Consider the following 26,969-nt stretch of genomic DNA (forward strand, 5'->3'; position numbering starts at 1 on the left):
ATTTCTTGTTACAAGGCGAAGATCAGATCATTACGAACATGTTTGATATAATTAAAGCATTCATATGTAAACTATTTCTTTGGGAAAGGCAACTGAAAAATGAAGATTTAACGCACTTCCCAGTGCAACAAGAACAAATCTAGTTTAGATGATACTGCATTGTATCAAAAATACGCAAAAAAAATTTCAGATCTTGGAACAGAATTTGAAACAAGGTTTAAAGATTGTAATTCTTTGGAAGACAAATTTTGTTTGACTTCTTCGATTTTCTCTATAAATATAGACTCAGTACCCAGTTACATGCAAGTGGAAGAGATTGAGATTCAGTGCGACTCAAATTTGAAGGCAAAACTCATTGAAGTGAGTGTGCCTGAGTTTCAGGAATATTTACCGGCAAGGTTTGAAAATACTCGAAAATTCGCATATGAAATTATTTCCATGTTTGGAAGTACTTATCAGTGAGAGCAATTATTTTCTGTTATGAATGGAAATAAATCTCCAGTCCGAAACCGTATTAATAATGCTCACGTTGGGTCAATTTTGAAAGTAGTCTCGGCCAATTAAATTTCTCCCGAAATAGAAAAGATAGTAGCAGAGAAGAGATGTCAAGTATCAGGACATAAACAATAATTTAACCTTATATATGTTTATTACAATTCAAAATAAAAATATTTGTTTCGATGAACATTGATTTTCTTTTGCGGCCCACCTAAAGTATAAGCATTGCTCATTTGGCCCAAGTTAGCTTTTCAGTTTGACACCCCTGTTCTAAACAGACCCCTGGTTATTAGCACTCTTTAAGTTTTATTTAATATTTTTAAAAACTTCACTGTAAATATTAAGATTTATATCTGACAACACATAATCTCTCTCTCTTTTGTAATGCTTGATTTATAACTACTCATACGTGAGTTAAGAAAAAACTAATGAACATTTCGTGGGGAAAAATAAATTTTCTACAACAATAGATAATATTTAAAGTAAAAACTCTGAAAAAAATCACAAAAAGGCACTTTTATTTGCAATTATTCTATCAAACGAATGGGAATTTCAAAAAGAACTCTCGTTAAAATTATAAATGCTCGCTATCGGCACATTACATTTTAACTCTGCGTTGCATTTAAACAGCTATTTTTTTTTTACTACAAGTTTAACAGCTGTTGAAGGTGTAGTAAATTCTTGAAATAACAATAGAATCATACTTTTTTTCCTTGTACACATTTCTACACACTTTCTTGATTTCAAGTTTCTAAGTTTAATACTTTTTGAGCAGAAAAAGCAAAATTTATTGCAAAGCAATGAAAAATAAAAAAAGGTACAAAAAATTCACACAGAAAGCTTTTAAAATTGTAAAAATTTGTGAACAAATTGAAATTTAAAAAAAAAAAATCTTGTAAAGTTTATAAGCAAACACGTGGAAACCTTTTTATCATGCCAAATTTTAACTCTGTAGTGGTATCCCTGTTGTCAGAAGCCAACAAGCTTAACAATTAATAACTTTCCAATGTTAATTTTTTTATTTCATCATAATTCCTGAGTACTTTTCTACGTATCTTAGTAATTTCAAAGTGTCATAGTTCTCATGCAGCAAAACAAAATGTAACATTAAGATGAACACTCAAAAGAGCCGTAGTTCTTATGATTTTTTAATAAAAAGAGAGAGTACAGGAAGAATTTTTCAACAATTCTAAAATACTTATTCTTTCTTGTAGAAAGATGACTCGAAATGTCAGTATTTCAGGGCAATAATATTAGAGGACCCTCTAATTACTGTGATTTTTTTACATTATCAATATAGAAGATTAAATAGAACCAAGCTAAAAAGACGTTAAAAGTGAGAAAGAAATCGTAATTCACAGGTATATATATATTTCAAACTGCATATGCATTTAAAATCTGTTTATAATTTTGCGGACATAGATCTGCTGGCACGCTTATTTCCTTTATTTTTCTGAATTTGAGGATTACATGTTTAAGTGATGCACCATGATTACTTAATATTCCCATCCCCTCTACAACTTTGGCAACAAATGACGTATTATAGTGTGTAAGCAGATGACTACTGTTATTTACGATAATGACTAGATTTTAAATTTCAAATGAAATCATAAAAAAAAAAAGAAAAGTGATAAATAATTACACTGTTATTGATCACAAATGCAAGTGCAAAGTACACACCTAAAGCTTGTGTTCCTAATTCAATTATCGATACAAGCACTTGGTTTGGGAGAAGGCTATATTCATCTGCAATATAAATTTATATTAAGTATTAATTGCATAAATTATAATTTTAGTTTGTTTAAATTTTAAAATAAAACATCTAATGAAGTACCAAAAACTTTGAATGAGAACTAATTGGGAGCATTAATTTTCTGATTAAAAAAATAAAATAAATCTTTATAAAAATATCCTTTATAAAAAAAGTAGGTCCAATTTAAATAAAATAGGATATTTAAAATGAAATCAAAGAATAATGAGTGTAATATGGAACATAATGTAAAAGCAGTGCGATTTTCATAATGATAAAAAAGAGTTTGAGTTCATTGCTTAGAAATGATCTAATTATTTATACCTGTTACAAACATATTTATAATACATAAAGAGAAAAATAAATAAATAAACGTTAAATAAGCTAATGTTTGAACAAGAAAAACTTTTTTTTCCAATGCTTAACTTGTATAATTCTGATAGGATTTATATTCAAAAAAATATTCAAAACATTTAATACTTTTTATTCATAAGCAGATAAAATAAAAACGGAAACAGCAGAGTTGCACATGCAAGTGCAATAATCTCACCGAACCCAGCTCATTATACGCACAGAGTTGGCAACTAAGGTAAACATGCTTGATATTTATCTTTTTGTAATAACTAGATTTAAGTAGAAATAAAACATGAATATTCATAAAACTTGTTATGATTAATTTTTACTTTTTAGAAACAATTGCAAATAAGGTATTGCTCAAGAAATTAACAACGGAGTCCCAGATCTGCTTCTAATCAAAAATAAAAACCAACTTTAAATGATTCATATTAACTTGATACATTTTTTGACACTTTAATATCTTATCTAACAACTGAAGGTATGTAAAAAAGCAAGAACTAAGAAAGAAAGAAATACTACCTGACATTTTTGTAAACACAGGTAGACAGCTTTCATTCAAAAAGCTCTATATTCTTATTATGACGAGAAGCTCTTGCAAATTATTAAGTGACTTAGTACTGAGATTAAACCTCCCTAAAAAAACATTAGAAAAGGAAAATTAATTTTACATTTTGTTATAAAACTCTTCAATATAAAACCACATTTTCAAAAATCCTAATAAAAACAGACACATTCTTTCCCTGCTGTGTTCATCTGGTGACATACAATAATTATCCACAAGAAAATAAACAATAGAAATAATTTTGATACTATAATGACAAAAAACGGTTCAAATATATTTAAATACAGATTCTACTGCAGCAGCTTTACCTTAACTATATGGAAATGAAATATTTTATGACTGTGGTGCTAAATTCTAAATGGCAAAGATAAAGTACAACTTTTTAAAACTATAAATAACTAAGGTTTTCAGAATAAAAAATTTAAATTCTTAAAGAAACTGAATTTAGTTTACTATTGTTTACACAAACCAATTTTTATAAAACGAGTTTAAGAATCAACTAGGCAGGGATAGCCTGGTTGGCAGGAAGTTGGACTTCACATTTATGAGAATGGGTGATATTAAAATCGGGTGAATAAGAATAGAGATATAAGCAGATTCCAGGCTTGGGACTTCCAAAAGGCTTGTTTGAAGCAGCGTCATTTGAATAACGAAAATACGAGCTGTCTATCTGGCGGGCAGGTAAAAATGCGGAAGATCTTATCTTTTGTACATAAAAGCGGAAAAAATAGCTAAAATAAGTAAAAATGAGGAAGGGTTGGTAGCTAAGTAGTTGGAATTTTCTTTTTATCTTTGAAAATCGGAAATAAATATAATTATTAAGTTTCAATGGCTGAATTTTCTGAAACAGCGAAATATTTATAAAATAAGTGAAACTTTTAGAGAATCGGAGTTTTCGATAAAAAGGCTGAAATTCGAAAATTCGAGAGACAAAAGCGAAAAACGCGGAAATCCGCTAAAAAGCGAAAAAATCTCATCTCTGAGTTGTATATGTTCATTACACGGAGTTTTATAATAATGTTCATAATATTCATTATAAATCAAAGCACAACGAATGACCTGTAGGCCAAAAGTGGTCCTTTTAACTTGGCTCCTAAATTCTCTAAAATACTAACAAAACTTTGGAAAAATATTAAAAATATTAAAAAAATGTAATAGAAAAAAATCCTTTAGTGGCTGCGCTTTGTACAATAAGTTACTGATTTATTTGGGTCTTTCTCAGAGCATCAGATTATAACAATTAAATTTTTCAAGTTTCGTCTATGGCAACGGCTCAGAGGTTAAAGTAAAAATTAATGTATTATGAATTTTTGCAAATAAATAAGAGAGATTTCTTCTCTGAAAAGTAAATATTAAAGTATACAATTGTAAATATTAAGATTCCAATTTCGTTAATCCGATATTACAACAAGAAACATAACAAATTTTGTTTTCTAGCTAACTAAAAGTTAACTTTTGAGGTAAATGAAATTTTGTAGGTTACTTTATTTTTATTTTTTTTTATTTGTCATTAACTTATTTACTTTTTAATCATCCAACAATGTTTAAAGTAATTTAGATTAAATATATTTAGTTAGTTTATATGAAGAATTTAGTTATGTAATTCATATAAGTATTTTCAACTAGAATCAAAATACTTGAGAAGTACAGATTTAAGTTAGTTTTGGCCCTCAACATAATGCTTCGTAATTTTTGTGACTGGCTATCCAAAAATGATTGGGCGTCCCTGTAGTCGAGTATTACTTTTTAAGATGCAAGAAGAATTTTTTGTCATATAATAATTGTAAAATATTAGATAAATAAATTTGTCACAAAATTTTGCTTTATAAGGTATTATTATACAATTGCTCTATAATAGAGGTTATTATTATACAATTGCTTCATAATAATTATGTTCTGTCGTGATTTTGGGTTTTGTCCATAGAAATTCTTTACTTTTCACAGAATAACATCCAAATTTTAAATTTGTTTTTCCTTCACTATTAATTTGAAAAGAAATTATAATTAAAATAAATGACTATTAAAAGTAGGGAAGTAATTGAAAACATCCAATTTTAATGAATTAATAGTCTATACAATAAGATATTTATAAAAAAATGAAAATTTCTTTGTATAACACTTCTTTCTCTTATACACAAAAAAAATCCATCGATGAAAAGTGCAGGATAATTGATAAATTAAGCATTACCTGGAGGAGGTTGAAGTTAAAGCATTTGAATCAAAATTCCAAAAGGAAAAAGAAATCAGGTTGAAATTAGAATCAAGTTTTGAATCAAAAATTTGAATTAAGTTTTGCGTACTTCGTACTACTTGTCTCTTGAAAAGCAATTATTTTGAGACTTAAATAATGTAGCAAAAATTAAATCTTCTTTCCTCCACGTTTTTTTAAATTTCGAAATTTTCGCAACAATATTTACCTTTAAAACTTTTCTCCCTTAATAAATCTTTTAATAATTTACAATAAAACAACATTTCCCACAGATAGGCTCAGATTTTTTTTTCTATGTATAAAAGTGATTAATTCTACTATGACCTATAGTTGGGTTTTGATTAGGTGATTCAAAGTACTGAATAGATTCAGTTTTATAATTTGCAATTTATTAACTGGTGTCAGTCATTGTAATGTGTCATTAAAACAAGAACTAGTTTTTAGATACTTAAATATTTTGATATATTCCATTGACAGAATTGATTAACTTACACAAATATGTTATTTAAACATTTTTTAATTCTGACCATAACTGATGGCCATTTCTACTTCATAAATATCAATTCCCAACATTTATAGAGCTATATGTTTGCTTATGAAATGTCTCAACTTAGTCTTTTTCTAAAACTATATCAAAATTTTAATACCTCTTAAATTTATGAAAAAAATTGGCACATGAAAAATGATTCTAATCAGAAACAAGAAAATAATTGGAATCAGGAAATTAATAGCCGAATATAATAATCCTTCAATTAGATGAAGAAGAGATGGAGTTACCAGAGGCAGCAACCCTCTGAGCGTCCACCAATTGGTAAGAAACTCACAACAAAAAAACAAAAAAGAAACTTTGCTGAAAATGTGTGAAAAAAATCAAGGAAACACAAAATTGCACTAGTAAATTAAATTATTTCCACTATATTTTATTCCTATACATATGTATATTTCTTTCATAACATTTAGTATTCTTTTAAGAAATTTTTTTAAATTAAGAATTCTTTTAATGATCAACTGGCAGTGACGCTATAGGTCACCTGTGAGGGTATCCTTGATCTTCTTCACAAAGTGCAACTACCTAATTAAAAGAAGAGCTAACATAAATATTAAAACCCAGAACAAGGAAGAATATAATGAAATCAACTGAACTAAAAAAAAAAAATCTTTATCTTAAGACTCATGAAAAAGATGTACTAATTTATTGAGTACAAATTTCTTGCATATGGAAAAAAGTCAGAAAAAGAAAAAAAACTCAAAACATAGGTGGTAAAAGTGATGCACCACTTCTGAAAAGAGAAAGCCACAATCTGCTTCATAAAATAATAGTCTTTTAGTGATAAATAATTGTATGTTTAAGTAAAAATTATCTTCTTTTATTTGTTAAAGCAAACAATTTTTAATGAAAGCAGATGTGACTTCGCATCAAGCAAAACTTGCAAATGAGGAATCAGAATTGAACATGGCAGACAATAAAAAATAAAACATTTTGTTCTTAATAATTAATTCATGATAATTAATTTATCTAACAACATAGCTGCCAACATAGATAAGTAAAAATCCAGTAGATTTTACAAAATACTACAAATTTCATGATAATTGTTGCAAAATGTACTAAATATTTTGCACGTCATATTTTTTGCATTTTATATTCATCACAACTGAAAAAACTGCAATGTTTTCCAGTTATGATTAACATTAAATTAACTTGAAATGTTATGTATTATATTTACTCATAATTTTGAAAAGTATTAGGCATTTATTTCATCAAAGACAGTTAAAAGATTTTTTTAATTAATTTAAAAAGGAAATTCTACAAAGACTCAAAATTTTAGAACAAAAACATTTTTCAGACTGTTTTTTATAAATGAGACTCGCTTATGTATTAGTAACACATATTTAAATATTCAAGCAAGCAATAACCTGTGCAAAAATTCTATTTCAATACCGATTTTTTTAGGAAACTTACTTTTAGGGAATTTTCAAAATTGATGAAAAACCAGGAGAATTTTAATTAAACCAGTAGACCCGGAGAAAATGACAAATACTAGTAGTCTACTGGAAAATTCAGTAGAGTTGGCAGCTATGTAAAAATAATTTGTTTTAATAAATCAACCATGATGAAAATTGAAAAACAAAAGTAGATTTTAAAAAAACCTAACATGTCAATACTTTCAAGTTCTAAACTAGAACAACCAACTGACAACAATCCAAAAAAATTACTTAGATTTGTGATGAAACTGACAGAGTAAAAGCGGAGCAACAATTGATGAAAGAATGATAAAGGAAAAAAAAATTCAGTTTTTGAACGTCTTATTAATATATATCGAAAATATCAGGATTTTCAGAGCCAAAAAGTGCGCGAAGAAAAAAAAAACGATAGAACAATAAATTGAAGCATCGTAATTATGTCATAAATAAAAATATTGAAACTTTTAAGACTTGGGAAATTTAAAGCATTTACCAAAAAGAAAAAAAAAAAGCCATCAAAAAACTACATTAAATTAGATCATCAAAACCTCAAAGGCATAATTAAAAGACATAATATTTTCCTTCGAAAAATTATATTAGTTTCTTTTGCTTAGGTGCTGCGTGGGTCACGAGACTTTAGGAGCCACATGTGGCCCTCAGATCTCAGGTTGAGCATCCCTCATTTAGCAGTTCAAATGTTGCTAATTTTTCGAATATGATTAATACAAGTCTTACATAATACCCTCAGTAGAATATATTTCGCTCTACAACCCTTGATATAAAAGTACTTATATAGAAAATCAAAAAATTTGAATTCAAATATTTGGTAATTTTCTAGAATCGACCAACGTATATCAGAAATAAAAAAGAAAAGAAAATAAAACAAAAGAACATCAGAAAAAACAAAAGAAATTGAAATAAAAAATTAATTTTAAGAAAGGCAGAATAAGGCATCAAAGTTGAATATTGAAATAGAAATTTGCCAGAATGGTTTAGATTGTTTTCTAATTTAGAATGATAATATTGTTTTAGATTGTTTAAAAAAATGTCAAATTACCTCTAATCAAGAATTAAATATTTTTTTAAAAATTCCCATGTTTCAATAAGCTAGTTATTATTCTACACTATTTTAACTAATTTGTTTCTTCCTATCCGAATATTCTTTAAAATTTCAAATACAAGTGTAAATTGGATCTTCCAACAAAATCCATCCATTAAAAGGAAATAAAAAAGGATTTTATTACGAAAGTGGTTTGTAATCACTACATTTAAAAAAAATAGTTGCAATGCAAATTAATTACATTTGTAATAAGATAGTTGTAGTAACTACAAAAACCAATCAATCTTATTTATTACATAACCTTTTCTTTTAATTAGAGAGAAAGTGTTGGAAGCTACAGAACAGGAGAGCAATTTTTCTCATGCCCATTCGAAAATTCAAAATTTGTTGATAATACATCAAATCTGGTCGCTTGTCAATAGAATTTTGAATTTAAGTAGATTTTTGTGTCAAGATTTCTTGTTATTTTCATATTTAGAGATAGCAAAGTATTTATATATTTTTGTTTATTCTAAGCTATAAATTTTACAGCATTAATAACAACATAAAGATCAGTAACTAAAAATATATTTTTTATTCAAATAATTGTTGATTTTAAATCATGAATTTGATAAATGTTTCGTGTTTTTAAAAAGTTTGAAAAACGAATTTTTGTGACAAAACTGTATATTTATTATCATATGATGAGGAAACTGGTTTTACCTAGATAATTAAAAAAATTGGAAAATATTTTTGTTTAACAAAATGAAAATTAGTAGTTTCTGACGTTTTATGGTGTGAAAAATTTGCAACTTTTACAGGTGAACTTCAACAGGTGTTCTAACCACAACAGTTCCACACTTTGTTAACTTTAATTTAATTTTCTTGGCAAAAACAAATTCCAACTATGAAAATATTCGTTTCCACTGAAAAATATAAAAGAAAAGAGAATGAAAATTCTGCACAACTTTTATAACATACCCTAAAATTGGAGTATTCTATTATAAAGTACCTTAAAATTGGAGTATTTTAAAAATATGTATTCCTTCATTTAGTTCATAGTAAAAAATTAGGTTTTTCCTATTTGTGTTGGCATGCAATTAATTGTAATTTTGGATGAATGAAGTTTAAATTCGAAACTACTTTAGACAATCCTTACCTAGATAAAAGCAATTTTTATTAATTTCATATTAAAATAAACATTTATAAATTGTTTTGGAGAGAAAAAGTGAACCTCTATTCTTGAAGGATGAAACATTCTAAGGCTTTTAAATAAAATAAACATACAGTAAACAAAAAAAATGAAATTGACATAATACTTCTCAGAATTTTTTCTTCAACACATTTTAAAAAATCCAAAATCCTTATAGTGCCATCATCAGAGCAAGTGATGAATTTGGTATCAACAGGACAAAAACTAAAACACATAAAATAAATAATTAGTGTTTTATTTATAAACATTGTAAGCAAATCGTTTTTTAAACTTGAAAAAAAATGCAGATAGAATATATACTTTAAATATTGCATAACAATTAAAAAAATATATAAAACTGAACCACGCAAAAAGTCTTAATTTTGAAACTGTTAGCAGCAAATTCATCGATAAATAATTAATACAGATAACTATTAATCCCACAATTACCTAATGCAAAAATTTAATATTAAAAACTTTTCACTAAATATTCACAGATGGTACAAATATAGAAAGATATATTAGTTAGTTTTAATGTCGGAATAATTACCAACAATAACCAATTAGCTGGAATCAGTGCTACAAAAAAAATTATTCAGGAATAATTTCAGGTAAAGAGAATAAAAATTTTAAAATATAGGAGTGAATTCACATATATTTTAAAATTCATTTCTCGAGTCACACAAACATATATAATTCATAATAAAAAGTGTACATATTTAAGTTTTTTTAATTTCAAAAATAGAAAAGAAACAAGATTAATAAATAACATTGTACTCAGAATTAACTTTTCAAATGCTATAAGTAATATGCAGTGTTGGTTACTTGTTCAGATAAGAAATAATAAATGAAAGTGTTCAAATACGATGACTAAGGGATATTGGTGCTTTGCTTATTCTTACGATTCTTGAAAATACAAAACTACCTATATATAAAAAAAAGGATGCTAATGAATCAGGGTTGGCAAGGTTTAGGACAGAATGGATTAATCTACGGTTAAAACCGTCCTGTCTAAAACCCCTTTGTCCAAAACCCTTTTACTCAAATTATGTCACAATTTTATCGGAACAATATTTAAAAGGTAAAATAAACATAGAACTAATAACATATCGATAATTAAATCTACTAGAGAATATTTGTTTTTAAAAGTGTAATGTCTTATTAATATTGTTTGACTCTTCAATTTAAACATTAAACAAAAGAAGATTAATTGGTCGTCTCATTCAATAGTACATAACTGAACTTTGATCTTTCCATACAGGTTAAGCTATTAGGGACTAAGCACTTGGTTAGTCATAAACAGGTTTATTTATCTATAGTACTATTCAAGAATACTTTTATTTCATTCATGTACGATTCTTTTAGCATAGTGGTGATACATCACCAGTGCCAGTAACTGAAACTGATGTTATGCCCTTCAAAAGTGTTAATACATTTTTCAGTTATTTTGTATTTCCAATGTAAACTAATATATTTATGTTTAAAAACAATTTATTATTTTTTTTTTTTTAAATGTCTTTTTTATCATCCTGTGATACAGAAATTATAATATTTTTTAAAAAAAATATTTTGAAAACTAAAAGGTTAATTTTTAAACAGATTTAGTATTTTAAAAAAAAATTATAATCAATTTTTAATATTGCATTATTTATCCTTATGCAAAAACATTATTTATCAGTATTAAAAGCATATTTATATTTAAAGGATTAGGTATTCACTTTTGTTGTTCAATGAATCGTGGAGCTTCAAAAATTATAAACCTTTTCCTGTTATATTATATTATTTTCCTTTAATAAGTTAAAGTAAATTATATAAAAAATATCAAATATTTATTGATACAGGTAATTATAATGTGTACAATGGTTACACATATAGAATTTTTACCTTTTACCTAAGTTCAAGGTTTTGGACACTTTAAGACAGTTTTATCCAGTTTAAAACAGTAAAACCCACTTGTCCTGTCCAAAACCCCAACCCTGTAATGAATTGTTTGATGTTTGTAATCGATAACTGAATCGTCCAATTAAAAAAAAGGTTTTGAACTCGACATTTTTGTTCAGTAACAGTGAATTAAATAGTTAGTTGGAATAAAAAGTGTTCTAGAATTTTAATCAGTAGCAAATATGTAAAAATTGTCCTTGCAATATACAGTAATGAATTCAAAAAGTTATATTAAAATAAATATTTAAAAATTGCAGAACCTGTTTCCTCGTAAGGGTTCTTTATGTGCTTGGAATATTTTTACATTGTTCATATTGCTTTGCCAATATTTTACTTATCCTACATGATCACCAGTTACCATCCAAAGATCATTGCGATTCCAAACTATACATTGAACAGGAGAATCATGAGCCTAAACAGAATTACAAGAAATTGAAATACATTCAATTTATTAGAAAAAATATATAGCAACAAGTAGGGTTAGGATATTGATAGCCTAAAAATTCTTAAAAAATGCCTTTTAAAAAGAAACCTTTGAAAATAACATTAAAAAAACAAAATAATGCCCTTAAAAATGTTCACTGACATGTTTTATATTAGCATTTTTAATTATAACTTGTAACTTCAGGGTTCATACAGAGATCAGAAGAAAAAATCCAAGGAATCCAAAATTTTAAGAACTTATCAAAAATTTAAAAACTTTTGAAAAAAAAAAAAAACTGTCTAGTTATGTTTCACACAAAGTTAAAAAGCAGTTAGTATAAAGAACTTGCAAAAATCTATATTTTGCATAAGATATTTTTCTCCAGCCTTTTTGAAATAAATTTTGACTTTGTCAAACTTCATCAAGAAAAATAAAGTTATCACTTTCACACATAAATACATTTTCTAGTTTCAAATATTTTAATAAATCTTGTTAATATGCATAGTAGAGATGTTAAAGATGTAAATTTGAATACATAAGAAAATCTAAGGTATTTTCTACAAAAAAAAAAAATCACAGTAAATCATTAATTAAGTTTGCTTGTATCATGTAAAATTAAAATTACTTGCTGTTATTTTTTTCTTCTAACTCTTGCAATTCAGTATTTTTTTTCTTTTAAAGTTTTTCTTAAACTATTAGATTTTGACAGCTAAGTCATATAATTTTGTTTCCTTGCTTGGACAGCAAATTCAACCGCGAACTTAGTAAGTTCATCCATTCAATGCAATAATCTGAGGAGTTTCTAAGGACTAATTTGGAAATCTAAGTAGTTCCAAGTACTCCGTGGAGACTTTTTTTTATTTCCAAGGAGTTTCTAAGGAGTATAAGGAAAGACAAAATACAGCATCTGCCTTTTATTCCTTTTTCAGCAAAGAAACCAAACCAAATATTAGCCTGGGCTTTGAGGAATTTACTTTTCGTCAATAATTATTTCTACTTTATAGCCTCAATAAAAAAAAAATGTTAGTAACACCTGAAAAGATGTTATTACAAGTTATGAACTAAAACAGGCAGAAAAAGAATACTAATAGTATGAAAATTTTTCTGTCAAACAAAATATTGTTTGAATAATTTTTTGAAGAGAAAATTGTGAGTTTGGAAATACATTTAAAGTTTTAAAGAAAATGGTTCCAGATTTAAAAAAAATATGCATGCTTTAAAGTTCAGGGTCAGCCCTAACCAGGTAAAAATCTTGAAATTACCAGGTCAGTGTATTTTTTTCTTCTCATAAAGTGTAAGCTGAGTACAAGAAAAGTGTCAATATTATAAGTATTTTATTTAAAATGTTATTATTTTAACATATAATCATGAAAAAATAAGTAGACTAAATTAATTTTAACAATTTGGCAAGGTTTTGTTTTTTCTTTTTAATGTTTTGGTACAACATTAATTTTAAAAAAATTTAAACATGTGGAGAAAATAATATGTTTAGTTTGTAAAATATGCTGTTTGAATGAATTTTTTTTAAAGGTGCTACATTGAAAAGTTTTTGCTCAAAGTTTACCTACAAAATGGTAAAAACAGAATGACCAATAAAACCTTGGATAAGTAGGGTTTAATATATTTTCATTAAGAAAAAGAAAACCATTCCAGATGATTATATATCAATAAATTTTTATCTTTACAGTGGCTCCCAAAAGTGTTCATTCACTTATAAATTCTGAAAAACTCCTTTTCATTCTGAAATATTCCTTTTAATTCATTAATTAAAAGGAATATTTGAGATAAGGTATTTAATAATAAGATGTATAATCTATACTTTGCAAAACTGTATGGAATATTATAAAAAGGTTTATTTTTAAGAAATCAATAATCAAAAAGTAACAAAAAGTTTACCCCACAAAAGTCATGGAAGTTTTTTGGATTTCAGAATTAAAATTATCATCTGTTGCTTTAATTTGTTTATTTAATTATTTTTCCTTAATTTTTTTTTATTTATTAGCAACTTAGAATCAAACTTACAAAATAACAAATTTTAATTTGTACTAGTAAATTTCAATTCATTTTAATTTGTACTTGCTAACTCTATAATATTTTCTTTATCATTTAAAAATGGCTAGTAGTCATAATAAAACAATAAACAACATTAGAAACTAGATTATTTGTCATCATAAGACGTATAGTTCGTTCACCAGGAGTTGGCACTCAGCTCCGCCTCCATCATGTGGTATCTGACAATACTATTTCGCTATTTTTGGTAGAAGGATGTGGACAATCCTGAACACGGTTGTTATTTGGTGATCATATGAAAAAATATTTATTTCGCAATCCTTACATGCATTTTTTTAACATTAAATATTTCATACATTTGATGATATTTCTCTCTTTTGATTGAACAGTTTGTCCTTTTTGAGACGTAAACCGATAATTGGTTGTCTGTGAAACTAGATATTATATAATTTGTATTTTAAAATTTCACTTTTTCTCGAAAGAATTACTTGGCATGAATATTGTTATTAATATATTATTTTGCCTGATAAACAATTGGGAGCGAGCCAATGAATAATATAATTAATAGACTAGTATATTTGCCTGATAAAATATCGGACATTAGTAAATGCTATTTGTCTAATCAAAGAATGAAACTAATTTACAAATTCAGAAAAAGACAAAATAAGTATGTAACATTTAAAATAATAAATCAAAATCGAAAAGCGCAAATACAATTCTAGCAGAAAACAACAAAAACTTTAAGATATGTGTGTTAGCACTCAAGATATGTGCGTTAGCATTTCATCAGGGGACACACTGCCTGCTAACACACAGGAGCCCTTCTGTTGTCAGTGGTGAAACTAAAAACTGACAGTGCCTCCGAGGTCCCATAATGGAAAAACAAATTAAATAAAACAATTAGAAAAATTGAAATGTATATAAATGAAAAGAAAAATTAATGAAAAAGAATAACAATTTAAAAGTACACAGACTAAGACTTAATAAAGAGACGCCCACATATAGTAAAAATAAATAAAGATAAAGTCACAGTTAGAATAGCCACATCAAAATAAAATATAAATTACCAGATTATTAAATGCCATTCGCAAAAGAACTATAATAAAATAATCATTTGTTTTGAATAAGTAAGGGGGTCAACGTATAATATTCAATATACTATTTCAATAAAATTGTATTTTGAGAACACTTAGTCTACATTTAATTATTAGTTTTGATAATATTCATATACTGATGAAGGAGAACTGAATTTATAATTATTTAACTATTAGATTTTTGTCAGTTTTGCTTTCTTATTTCTATTATAGCAAACTCTAAATTTATTTAAAGATAAAACGTTATTGAAAATTTTTTGTGACCTAATTGCATGACTTTAATTTAAAAAAATTATTAAATGAACCTATTTAAATTTGTAACTATAAAAAAAATAAGTTTTATTATTTAATTGTTGGCTCATCATGTTTTCTTATTTTGTCCTAATAATGTCAATTTGGAATAGCCATCAAACTTTGCTCAAATTTAAAAAGTTTTTTAAAATTATAATTTAATTTCATAATTCATATTAAATAAAAAAAAAGTAATAAACATTACAAATCGACGATCTTGTATTTTCATGATGTGAAGTTATTTCATATTTGAAGGATGAGTGATTTACCCATTGTCTCTAATCTAGTACAAAAGAAGAGAGAATAGAAGCATGAAACACAAATGTCAGTAAAGCAATATGTGGTATTTTTACCTGGAGAATTTAATTTTCCTAGTAATAATAATAATCCTAGTAGTAATGATATTCTGACATATACAGTAGCGTAGTTTGGGGGACAAAACCCCATATGAAATTATATATATTACTTGATATTAACTATTGTACTATATAGTAGGACTATAATTAACTATAGATACAAAAATAAATTTTTTGTATCTATGAGTTACGAGATACAAAAATAAAATTTTAAGAAAAAGTATTTCATGAAACTACCATTTTTTCTGAAGTCGAATTTGTGAAGGTACCGCTAAACGCTAGCAAATTTAGACTGGACAGATCCCGGTATATAAATATATAGAAGAAGTTGGCAGGACTCTTGTTCTTGGGAAAGGGAGTTCATAAAGGGAGTCCGACCGAAAACTCCCAGTGCAGTAAATGGTGACTGGTGCAGGTTAAATCTGTTGGGTCATAATGTCCTTCATATTCCCACAACAAATTATACCTCTGGGGGTACTGAATTGGAGAATGATCATTCTCTGGGTCAGATCAAAATTACGATCTGTTAATGCATGGACAGGTTTGCCCTAGAAACAGGTGTGACATATGGGTGTGTCCGAAGTCGTATTCTTGGCTATAGATGGCGCCACTGGACAACAAGAACATCCACACCCCATCTGCTTTGATGGCCAACAACAAAGACAGAAGATAACCAATAAACCCCCTCGAACATACATTGACACTACGCCGCTGGATGCATAGTACAATTTCAAATACATACATATATACCTAACAAATTGTTTCTGAAAAAGTTTATTTACCGGGCGTAGGTTTATGGCCAAACACTCCATTGAAGAATGCTGGAATTCTGATGCTGCCTCCAATATCTGATCCAATACCAGCAACAGATGCACCTGCACCAATAAGTGCTCCTTCCCCTCCTGTGAAAAAATAAAAATCATTATATCATGTTTGATCTGAAACTGTGGAAGTTTTAGTAAAATAAAGTAAGGAAGAAGGAGGGGAAACTATAACAGCTATGACAAAAATATTAAATAAATAAGTAAATTAAAAGCCATATAAAAAAAGGAAAAAAAAAAGTGAGCTTGCAAAGGATCTTTCCTAAATAATCATTATCCAATATAGTGATACAAAAGCAAGAGAATGTTCGGTCACATAATTTAGTGTAAACTAAACCAAAAGTATTTTGAATGTCTAGCCATATTTTATTAAGAATAGTAGCTGTTACTCATAAACATTAGATATCTCTTTAGAAAAGTGAACACTTTCATTTTATTTTTTAAAAAGGTACAACGTTGAGTCAGTTAAAATTAAATAAAAACAGGGTATCTGCTATATTTTAGATTTTCATATCCATGACTTTTCATGACTGATTCCAAGAATTTCTCATGACTTAACAAAGTTACTATTTTCTCCAACAAAAACACAACAATAAATTTAAGAAAGCATCATAATAACATAAGTTGAAATTTTCTTCTTCTTTTTTTCTAACAGCAGGTACTGAACTGTTAGTTCTCCACTTCAGAAGATGCCGGAAGTGTTACTCATTTAACGTCACCCAGTGGCCACCTATGAACCTAAGTCACGGAGGCGAGTAACAGTACCCACGCCACACTGTCACAGATATCCGTTTTAAAGGGTGGGTCACATTCACAAACAACAGAGGACAACACTGAGAGAGAAACACCCATGCCCAAAGCGGAATTCGAACCCCCAGCCAATGGCTTCGCAGTCAGGCATGCTAACCGCTCAGCCACCTGGCCGGCCCACATTAATTGAAATGATAGATATAGCCAAAACTGTTATACTCTGCATCTTCATATTTATAGATTTTAAATTTAAAAAACAGAGTGAAGAAAGAATTGAAGCAATAAAATAGCTGAAAAAAGTATAAAAGTAAAACATTTTTCTTCTTTTTTTCTGCAGAATTATTTTTTAAAGATACTTTTCTTGTTCATCAGAAAGGAAAGAAATACTCCTAATTTTTCTGTTCTCATTTGCTTCAGCTAGAATTTAAAATTGATTAAAAATAATAATAATAATACATAAGTAAAAAAAAATTGAAATTACTCACAGAAGTTTAAAAGAAAATTCACTCTAGAAATAATGTTCTTTCATTTTTTGAAAGAACACCATAATTTTTAAAGAGCAGGATAAGAATATTTTATATTTTAATAAAATATGACTGCTAGTGGGGTTTTTGTTACAAATTCAGATATTCGGAACACAGTGAAATTGGGGAAGGGGACTAAACTGCATTTTAAAAATTAGATTTTTTGGCAAACTAAATCCATGACTTTGCATGAATTTTTTTTTTTTTAATAGTTAAAATCATGACATTTTATGAAAAATTTTTCTCAATGCCGAAATCCATGACTTTCCAGGTGCGCAGACACCCTGTAAAAACCTTAATAGCTTTAAAAATATTTTTGTTTAAAAAAGCGTTGAAGCTTAATACAAAGAAAAATCACTCGATATTTAATATAATTCCTTATATTCATCTAATAAAAAGAAACTTAAATAATCTAATAGAAAGAAACTTCTGAGATAAAATGACTTTCAAAAAAATTTGAAATATTCACAAATCAAAGCACCATTAAATAACAATTGTTATAATTTTTTATTTATTCATCAGAATCCAATATTATGTTCTTCAAGTCTATCCTTTTTATAAATTATTCTTTTTTGTTTATGATTTACTTAATGTGCTCAACTGCTCTTCTATAAAACTAGAATGAAGAAATTCTGAAAATGAAATGTAGGCTTTTAAGCAAATAAGATAATACACTTTTTCTAAATAAAGCAGGGATTTTTAAAGATGCCCAAAAAATTTGAAAACTTTAACTGTATCAAAAATTAAAATCAAAAGAATTCATTGAATAATAAGCTAATGAGAGTTAATGATTTTAAATTTTATTTATTTGAATTAAAAACTATTAGTTATGGATGAGTGCTTTGTTAGCTGGAAATCAGGCAGGGTAGAAGTAAATTTTATAACATTCTGTATAGCTTATTTTATAACATTTTAGAAAGAATAAAATATTATACATTATAAAAAAAAAATCTATCTATTTGTGGCGTTAACTACAAACGGAGAAAAAAACAATTTACCTTCGTCCACACATCTGTGTCAGATAAAGGCAAACATTGAAAACCCTCGTCGAAAATTTAAAAGGTCGGATCTCCCAGAAAACAGGATATAACATGTTTATCTGAATCATGTTATGACAGGTATTATTTTTGAACATGAATTAATTTTTACATATAACAATGAAAAACCATTAAAGCTTCATGTTTAATATAAAATAAAGATAAAAGTAAAACAAGTTTTAAACTAATTATATTTATATAATTAAACTACGTTGGCATTTAAATTAGTATGTTTATTTATTACTGACAATTGACACTGATTGACATTACTGACCTTTACAATTTTGATACATGAACTATTTTGTATTTTCTTTATTATGAATATTTTTGATTGATTTTGTAATAATATCAGAGTTTTTTTTAAAAATTATGCATTGGCTACTAAAAGTAGGAGTAAGATAGTATTTCAAATTTTCCTACATTACAGTATCACACAGGGAAATTTCAATATCAGTGAATCTAGCATATTTTTTTTAAATATTACATTTATTTTAGCTTCAACTGATGGTGGATAATTTGAATGCACGCTGAATTGCACTCTAAAACAACAATTATTCAAAAAAAATCATGAAAAAAACCACCTCAGAGGAAATCTTTTATCAAAATCAAAATTTATTTTAATCCCAATCTTGTTAAATAATACAGAGTGGATACAAGTTGTCGTATTGGACAAGATAAAAGATTTCCTGAGTAATAAATTTTGTAAGAATTTGTACTTTATATTCTCACCAGGACTCTTTTATCTTAGCCACTCTGTAGAATTAATTTTGAAGCAATTTAGTATATCATTTGAAGTAAGTAAAAACTCAAAAGAAAGTTATATTTAATGAGGATTTGATAAAGAACTGATTTTTACAATAATTTAAGTAAATGAGTAAAGTAAAACCTAATTTTATAGTTATACAAAGAACTGTTAAAATAACATAATCTAATTTTATTATTAATACCACTAAACTAACAAATCACATACTTCTAAAAACAGGGTGGTCACTCAAATCAGACTTCAAATTTCCCTGATTTTTCCAGGTTTTCCAGATAAAAATTATAAAATTTCCAGGTTTTTGTTTTTTTTTCTTATAAAATATAGGATGTGTACAAGAAAAGTGTCTATATTATAAAATATTTCATTCAAAATGCTATTTTTTTTAACATATCTTAAAAAAAAACTTATTTGGACAATTTGGCAAGATTTTTTATTTATTTTTTAATGTTTTGGTACAAAATTTTGAATCAAAAATCATATATTGGCCAACAAAAGAGTAAAATTAAATATTAATATTATAGTTGGCTCCTTATAAAATCTATTATTATTCAATTATAACCAACTAATTTTTGGAGAATTTTATAAAGTTAAAAATACAAAAACATTTTGTCAAAATAGAAGAAAAAAATTACTTCCAAAGCATCGAAACAAACTTGAGCCATAAATGGATTCAGCCCAAGGACAGAATATAAAAACAGAAGATAACATCCTAATCCCTTTTTCCACCTCCACTAGAATCTTTCCTAAATTGCACAGTCCCACAGCGATCAAAGATTTCTACATTCGTTTAGCAACCGTGGAAGCATTTTATGTTACATTCTAGTTTAACAGAGCTGTAATGGAGCAAATTTTGATGTAAGCAAAGTATCACTAAGTTGATGATATTTCAACTGTTTGGTGATACATTTCTGTTTAAAAAAGTGGGTATAATGGATGAAATAATTTAAATTAAAAAAAATTATCAAAGAAAAAATTTCCAGTTTTTCTTTAAAATTCCCTGATTTTTCCAGGCTTTTATCCAAATTTCCCTGATATTTCCAGTATAAAAAAAATTCCCTGATAATTCCAGGTTTTCAAGGTTTTCCAGGTGGGTGGCCACCTGAATAAGCTAATTTAGAGTAAATTATAAAGAAAAGAGTAATATATTTACCTAAAATGAGTAATTCGGTTTTCAAGAAGTATTCGTAATTGTACCTCAATATTGGCAAAAATATCACTTTTCAACAGTCACAGTTCCAATACCATCTGACCTTAGGTAAAAAATAATTTTTACTTTTTTAGTATATTATTTTCATAAACACATATAATATTACAATAAAATTAGTAGACTAAATTATTTATAATATACATAAACTTGTTCTTAGCATTGATACAATCTTTATAATAAGCTATGAAGTTTATTTAAAAATGTTTTTAACTTACACTTTACACATTAACTTTACATTTCAATCAAAAAAATTAATTAAAAAAAATATTGTTTCTTATAAATTTTTATCAAGCATCATTCATATAAAGTAAATGAAACATAAAAAAAAATGGATAATTAGAAATGATTAAAACAAGAATACAGTTTGAATAAATAAAAGTATTAGATCTTTAATATCTAATTTATGCATTCATGTCACACTGCTTCATACAATTTAAGCCTTTTAAAATAATTTAGGTATGTTTTGACATTATTTTAGACACGGAACAAACCATCCAAATGTAATGCATAAGTAGAAAAATTGACTTTTACAATATAAGAATGTTTTTCATTTTTATGTAAAGTTTTGAATGATAATGCAAATTTTAAATTAAATTGAAAATTGCACTAATATGAATGTAAATTATTTATCTTTCTTGAGATGATTTTCTATTTTTACAACTGATTTCTAAATCAGTTTTCAATATTTAATAAATAAGAACAATAAAACTTGGTTGCAAAAAAGAAGTTTAATTACTAGTTGAACGACTTTTCAAAGGAACTTAGTTAAACTTATTACAAAAAATTCGCCTTACTGTAAGTTACAACGCAATTGATTTCTACCACTAACTTATAACTTATTTAAAACATTTTATTTTACAAAAATCCCAGAAACTTTAAAAGCCATAATCCTTGAAAAAATTAATATGAAAGTTGCGGATGTTTCAGTTCATTATTTGTTTTTAGCTAAATAAAATCAATGAAATAACTTTATTTAGCTTAAAAATAATTTTGTATTTGTGGAAAAATTAACTTAACTAACTAAATTAACATTTAATTTTTTTATTATTGAATTTTTAAAAAAAAGTTATTACAAAAGTGGTTAAAAAAACATAGCAGGATCTTCAACAACTTATTATATGCTACTATTCTAATAAACCAACATTTTGTCCACATTTTTTAAATACTCTAAGCAAATCCATGCTTTAATATCAAACAAATATAATTTCATTTAAGTTAATTTCATTATGTAAAAATTATCATAAGATTAAGAAAATAAATAATCCCAGTAAGCACACACCTCGCGGCAAACGTAAGGCTGTAAGCTGGCATTTTCGGAACGTTAACGGCAAATACAATGCGGTCCGTTACCGTTGGTTTTGAGGCATTATCGGAAGCGGCGGAATAACTCGTCACTTATATAGGCCCGGAAAATAAAAGTGCTGTTTTGCCGTTTGCACTTAATTGGTTACAGGACCTTCATATGTATACCATAAATTAATTGTAAGGTTACAAAGAATTATTTTATTAATAATGAATAAGTTTAGAGTTGATAAAAAAATTGGCCATTAACCCGAAAAGATGAAGAAAGAAAATAAATAAATAAAAAAATAAGCGAAGAAAAAAATATTAAGCATATTTTATCGATTTTCTTTTTCTCCTATCTTTTAGCATGAAGAGGCGGCGATATAATTCGTTACTTATACAGGCCCGAAAACTAAAAGTGTCATTTGGCCTTCTACTATTAATTGGTTACAAGACATTCATTGTATGCCATTATTAATTTTAAGTAACAATGAATAGATTGATTAATAATGAGAAAGTGTAGAGTTGGTATAAAAATTTTTTATTAACTCGAAAATTTGAAAAAAGATAGAAGAATAAAATCCATAAAATATTTAGCATATTACGATTTAAAAAATGCACTTTCATTATTCTTTAAAATTTGCAGAAATTTTACATAAAACATTATAAAGTTAGCATTTTATTAATTTGCTATAACCTAAATATGAATTCTGGAATTGCTTATTAAATATTTTTAAAAAATAATTCGATTAAAAATTCGATTTAAAATTAAATATTTTAAAATTTTTAAATAAATATTTATAAGAATTTTTTGTTCTAAAAAGCATTTCTCGAAGTATAATATTTAAATTCGTTTATATTCTTAGTTTTGAAGTAAATATTTTTGATGAAATTTAATACTATTTCCCTTAAAAATAAAATTATTATAACTTATAACTAGAACAATTCTTGAATTTATTGAAAAATGTTTTTATTTTAATTGCTTATTATAAAATTTTTAATTTGTTGTATTAAGCAGATATTTTAAAATAAAGACTTTTCTTTTATTAGATAAAAGATATATTTATTTTTAATGTTACATGATTCCTAAAAACTTATTATTTTAATAGATGGTAAAAACATGTAGTTAAAAAAATTTGATATAATAGTAGGAAAAAGCTAAAGGTCCGTTCTTGTTTGTATTACGGCATTTCAGGAAGAAGCCTGAAATGAGCTACTGTAACTACTTATAACTATATACATATATATATAATTACCTTTTTTTAAGCCTTCTTTAAAAGTAAAATTAATACGCAATTCAGAAATGATGAGGACATTCAGAAATAATGAATATATTTATAGATAAAAAGAAAAAGTACTTTAAATTGCTGAAATCCTCCTTTTAATCATAAATTTTTTTAGTTCAAAGTAACGATTTTTTATGAAATATACTTTTTTATTTTATTAATTTGCCAACTTTAATTACAATTTAAGTATTATGTTATAATAAATGTTAAAATAGGACATTTTTAATTCATATAAATTGTTTTAATCTATTTAAATGTTCAATATTTAATGTTTATTTTAACTTAAAATCTCAGTTTAATTACTTACTTTTTAAAAACAGGATTCAAAAAGGGTTTTAAGAGTTTTGCATAAATAAAATGTGTTTAAATTTTTTGAATTTTTAGAACAAAACTCTAGTATAATAAACTCAATAATATTTTTTTCAAAAAATTTTGGGGCAATATTTGAAAATAGTAATTGCTAAAGAAATTCTGCTTTTAAAAATTCGTTTTTAAATAATAAAAAAATATTTGGAATTTTTATTAATTGAATTTCAAAATATTAGACAATTTACAATAAAATGATTTACTGATAAAATGATTACTGATAAATTGATTTTATTTTAAATTTTAGTACAGAATATAAATGAAAATCAAAACTATACTTTAAAAATATATACTAAAAAAAATTGGCCATTAACCCGAAAAGATGAAGAAAGAAAATAAATAAATAAAAAAATAAGCGAAGAAAAAAATATTAAGCATATTTTATCGATTTTCTTTTTCTCCTATCTTTTAGCATGAAGAGGCGGCGATATAATTCGTTACTTATACAGGCCCGAAAACTAAAAGTGTCATTTGGCCTTCTACTATTAATTGGTTACAAGACCTTCATTGTATGCCATTATTAATTTTAAGTAACAATGAATAGATTGATCAATAATGAGAAAGTGTAGAGTTGGTATAAAATTTTTTTATTAATTCGAAAATTTGAAAAAAGATAGAAGAATAAAATCCATAAAATATTTAGCATATTACGATTTAAAAAATGCACTTTCATTATTCTTTAAAATTTGCAGAAATTTTACATAAAACATTATAAAGTTAGCATTTTATTAATTTGCTATAACCTAAATATGAATTCTGGAATTGCTTATTAAATATTTTTAAAAAATAATTCGATTAAAAATTAAATATTTTAAAATTTTTAAATAAATATTTATAAGAATTTTTTGTTCTAAAAAGCATTTCTCGAAGTATAATATTTAAATTCGTTTATATTCTTAGTTTTGAAGTAAATATTTTTGATGAAATTTAATACTATTTCCCTTAAAAATAAAATTATTATAACTTATAACTAGAACAATTCTTGAATTTATTGAAAAATGTTTTTATTTTAATTGCTTATTATAAAATTTTTAATTTGTTGTATTAAGCAGATATTTTAAAATAAAGACTTTTCTTTTATTAGATAAAAGATATATTTATTTTTAATGTTACATGATTCCTAAAAACTTATTATTTTAATAGATGGTAAAAACATGTAGTTAAAAAAATCTGATATAATAGTAGGAAAAAGCTAAAGGTCCGTTCTTGTTTGTATTACGGCATTTCAGGAAGAAGCCTGAAATGAGCTACTGTAACTACTTATAACTATATACATATATATATAATTACCTTTTTTTAAGCCTTCTTTAAAAGTAAAATTAATATGCAATTCAGAAATGATGAGGACATTCAGAAATAATGAATATATTTATAGATAAAAAGAAAAAGTACTTTAAATTGCTGAAATCCTCCTTTTAATCATAAATTTTTTTAGTTCAAAGTAACGATTTTTTATGAAATATACTTTTTTATTTTATTAATTTGCCAACTTTAATTACAATTTAAGTATTATGTTATAATAAATGTTAAAATAGGACATTTTTAATTCATATAAATTGTTTTAATCTATTTAAATGTTCAATATTTAATGTTTATTTTAACTTAAAATCTCAGTTTAATTACTTACTTTTTAAAAACAGGATTCAAAAAGGGTTTTAAGAGTTTTGCATAAATAAAATGTGTTTAAATTTTTTGAATTTTTAGAACAAAACTCTAGTATAATAAACTCAATAATATTTTTTTCAAAAAATTTTGGGGCAATATTTGAAAATAGTAATTGCTAAAGAAATTCTGCTTTTAAAAATTCGTTTTTAAATAATAAAAAAATATTTGGAATTTTTATTAATTGAATTTCAAAATATTAGACAATTTACAATAAAATGATTTACTGATAAAATGATTACTGATAAATTGATTTTATTTTAAATTTTAGTACAGAATATAAATGAAAATCAAAACTATACTTTAAAAATATATACTAAAAAAAATTGGCCATTAACCCGAAAAGATGAAGAAAGAAAATAAATAAATAAAAAAATAAGCGAAGAAAAAAATATTAAGCATATTTTATCGATTTTCTTTTTCTCCTATCTTTTAGCATGAAGAGGCGGCGATATAATTCGTTACTTATACAGGCCCGAAAACTAAAAGTGTCATTTGGCCTTCTACTATTAATTGGTTACAAGACCTTCATTGTATGCCATTATTAATTTTAAGTAACAATGAATAGATTGATCAATAATGAGAAAGTGTAGAGTTGGTATAAAATTTTTTTATTAATTCGAAAATTTGAAAAAAGATAGAAGAATAAAATCCATAAAATATTTAGCATATTACGATTTAAAAAATGCACTTTCATTATTCTTTAAAATTTGCAGAAATTTTACATAAAACATTATAAAGTTAGCATTTTATTAATTTGCTATAACCTAAATATGAATTCTGGAATTGCTTATTAAATATTTTTAAAAAATAATTCGATTAAAAATTAAATATTTTAAAATTTTTAAATAAATATTTATAAGAATTTTTTGTTCTAAAAAGCATTTCTCGAAGTATAATATTTAAATTCGTTTATATTCTTAGTTTTGAAGTAAATATTTTTGATGAAATTTAATACTATTTCCCTTAAAAATAAAATTATTATAACTTATAACTAGAACAATTCTTGAATTTATTGAAAAATGTTTTTATTTTAATTGCTTATTATAAAATTTTTAATTTGTTGTATTAAGCAGATATTTTAAAATAAAGACTTTTCTTTTATTAGATAAAAGATATATTTATTTTTAATGTTACATGATTCCTAAAAACTTATTATTTTAATAGATGGTAAAAACATGTAGTTAAAAAAATCTGATATAATAGTAGGAAAAAGCTAAAGGTCCGTTCTTGTTTGTATTACGGCATTTCAGGAAGAAGCCTGAAATGAGCTACTGTAACTACTTATAACTATATACATATATATATAATTACCTTTTTTTAAGCCTTCTTTAAAAGTAAAATTAATATGCAATTCAGAAATGATGAGGACATTCAGAAATAATGAATATATTTATAGATAAAAAGAAAAAGTACTTTAAATTGCTGAAATCCTCCTTTTAATCATAAATTTTTTTAGTTCAAAGTAACGATTTTTTATGAAATATACTTTTTTATTTTATTAATTTGCCAACTTTAATTACAATTTAAGTATTATGTTATAATAAATGTTAAAATAGGACATTTTTAATTCATATAAATTGT

At 25.5% G+C, this 26,969-nt stretch overlaps 1 protein-coding gene across 17 annotated transcripts in view; it reads right to left on the reverse strand.

Moving 5' to 3' along the window:
* Positions 1-26,969, reverse strand: part of LOC147809929 (uncharacterized) — an 80,037-nt gene that overhangs the window by 7,030 nt on the left and 46,038 nt on the right. For 15 of the 17 annotated variants that reach the window (XM_087164682.1, XM_087164680.1, XM_087164679.1 and 12 more), the window contains 6 exons: positions 20,731-20,830; positions 16,468-16,587; positions 11,771-11,922; positions 9,697-9,794; positions 3,125-3,238; positions 2,179-2,244 (listed from right to left, as the gene is read on the reverse strand). The gene's annotated coding sequence lies outside the window, so the exon portion shown is untranslated. The remainder of the gene's footprint in view (positions 1-2,178; positions 2,245-3,124; positions 3,239-9,696; positions 9,795-11,770; positions 11,923-16,467; positions 16,588-20,730; positions 20,831-26,969) is intronic. The other 2 variants (XM_087164674.1, XM_087164676.1) reach the window with 2 other exon arrangements.

The sequence above is a fragment of the Parasteatoda tepidariorum genome, chromosome 5 (assembly GCF_982258835.1).
Source record: "Parasteatoda tepidariorum strain Cologne lab strain chromosome 5, Ptep-v5.0, whole genome shotgun sequence".
NCBI classification, from domain to species: Eukaryota; Metazoa; Arthropoda; class Arachnida; order Araneae; family Theridiidae; genus Parasteatoda; species Parasteatoda tepidariorum.